Consider the following 2,480-nt stretch of genomic DNA (forward strand, 5'->3'; position numbering starts at 1 on the left):
GATGTGAATCTCCTAGTGTTGACAAATGTATCTAAGACATTAGCAATAGGAGGAACTGGGGGGATGGGTAAACTGAACTCTCTGTCCTATCTTTGCCAACTTTTCTCTGAATCTAAAATTATTCTTACAACACAAAGTTATACCAAAAAAGCAAATCTGACCATATCACTCGCCTGCTTAAAATTAGGGTGACCAATAAGCTTATCTACGAAACAGAAACAGACTCACAGACATAGAGTACAGACTTGTGGTTGCCAAGGGGGAGGGGCGTGGGGGAGGGACGGACTGGGAGTTCCAATTCTAGAATCCCACTCCACAGAAATACATATGCCTCAAGATGTATGAACAGGATATTCTGCTATAGTGAAATATTGGGAATAATCTGCATGTCCATCGATAAGGAAATAGCTATATAAATTGAGGTAAATTCAGGTGCCGGGCCGGGGGAGGGAGGGGGTGGCAAGGGAGGCGTAGGTGTACAACCCCAAGGGTCCCTTAGCCCTGGGTTCTGCGCCGCGGGGCGGAGACGATCCGTTGGTGGGGTCGGGGTCTGGGGACGAGGTGGACGCGGGCCTGGCCTTCTCGGCAGCGCACCGACTGCCCTGTGGGGTGAGGCCCCGTGGGGTGGGGGCTCCGCAGGGTGAGGCTCCATGGGGTGGGTGCCCCGCGCTGGAGCTGGGAGGAGCTGGCCGGTGGTTCCCTCCCGCAGACCCGTCGGCCCCAAGATGTACATACTCCCGCACCTGTACAATGGCTGGCAAGCGGATCAGGCCATCCTCTCGGAAGAAGACCGCGTGGTCGTCATTCGGTTTGGACACGACTGGGACCCTACTTGTATGAAGATGGACGAGGTTCTGTGCAGCATACCTGAAAAGAAACGGCAGATAACGGGGGATCTTCCTCATCTTGCTGTGAGCCCTGTTTGGATACCCCAGCTGTTTTAAAAGTTAAAAATTCCTCAGTTATTTATCTTGTGGATATTACAGAAGTACCTGACTTCAACAAAATGTATGAGTTATACGATCCGTGCACTGTCACGTTTTTCTTCAGGAACAAACACATCGTGATCGACCTGGGTACTGGCAACAACAACAAGATCAACTGGGCCATGGAAGACAAGCAGGAGATGATCGACATCATCGAGACGGCGTACGGGGGTGGGGGGGGGGCCGGAAGGGTCGCGGCCTGGTCGTGTCTCCGAAGGACTACTCCACCAAGTACAGATACTGAGCCCTCGTCCAGTCCTGGTGCATACAGTGCCGTGGAGTCATTGCCACGTAGAAATACTTTCAACTATTTAAAGCCTTCGAGAAAGCGTTTGGGAAAGTACACATAGCTCAAGGAGCTGGAGGGTTTTGCAGTGAGGGTGGCATTGCCTCCACTTTCAGTCTGCCTGGTCCCTGTATTTTTGTATCAGTAAATATCTAGCTGATATAAATAAAATACATGGTGATGGGAAAAATAAAAAAAAATTTTTTAAATAAATTGAGGTAAATTCATACAATGGAATACTGGGTAGCCATTAAAACAATGAGGTAGATCTCCATGTATTAACAGGAAGAGATCTCCAACATATAATCTACGTCAGGGGTCGGTAAACTAAGTGCCACAAGCCAGATCCAACCCCTGTCTGTGAATGTACCGCCCACGAGCTAAGAATCGTTTTTACATTTTTAAATGGTTAAAATGCAATCAAAAGAAGAGTAGTATTTTGCAATATTGAAAATTACATGAAATTCAAACTTCAGTTTCCATAAATAAAGTTTTATTGGAACATAGCTACCCCCATTCATTTACATATTGTGTATGGCTGATTTTTTAAAAAATAAACTTATATATTTATTTATTTTTGGCTGTGTTAGGCCTTTGTTGCTGCACATTGGCTTCCTCTAGTTGTGGCAAACAGGGGCTACTCTTCGTTGCGGTGCGCGGGCTTCTCATTGCCGTGGCTTCTCTTGATGCAGAGCACCGGCTCTAGGCACGTGGGCTACAGTAGTTGTGGCATGCGGGCTCGGTAGTTGTGGCTCGTGGGCTCTACAGTACAGGCTCAGTAGTTGTGGTGCACGGGCTTAGTTGCTCCACGGCACGTGGGATCTTCCCAGACAAGGGATCGAATCTGTGACCCCTGCATTGGCAGGCGGATTTTTAACCACTGCACCACCAGGGAAGTCCCTAGGCTGATTTCTTGATGCGGCGGCAGAATTGAGTACAGGTGACAGGGACCATATGGTTCCCAAAGCCAAAAATATTTATTATCTGGCCTTTTACAGAAAAGAAATTGCTGACCCTAATCTAAGTGATAAAGGGCAAATCACATATTGTATATGTATAAAATTCCCTTCATAAAATATGCTCATAAAAATTATATATATACATATATGTATTTAAGAATGTAAATTAATAGAAGAAGGCATGCGAGGACCCACCCTAAATGGTTAACAATGGTTCCTTATGAAAGAGAACCAGGATTAGAGAAGGAA

At 46.6% G+C, this 2,480-nt stretch overlaps 1 pseudogene; it reads left to right on the top strand.

The window, feature by feature from the left end:
• The first annotated feature begins 789 nt into the window (after window positions 1-789).
• On the top strand, window positions 790-1,455 carry LOC137233021 (thioredoxin-like protein 4A pseudogene; annotated as a pseudogene).
• Window positions 1,456-2,480: the final 1,025 nt, after the last annotated feature.

This window comes from Pseudorca crassidens, chromosome 10, assembly GCF_039906515.1.
Source record: "Pseudorca crassidens isolate mPseCra1 chromosome 10, mPseCra1.hap1, whole genome shotgun sequence".
Classification (NCBI taxonomy): Eukaryota; Metazoa; Chordata; class Mammalia; order Artiodactyla; family Delphinidae; genus Pseudorca; species Pseudorca crassidens.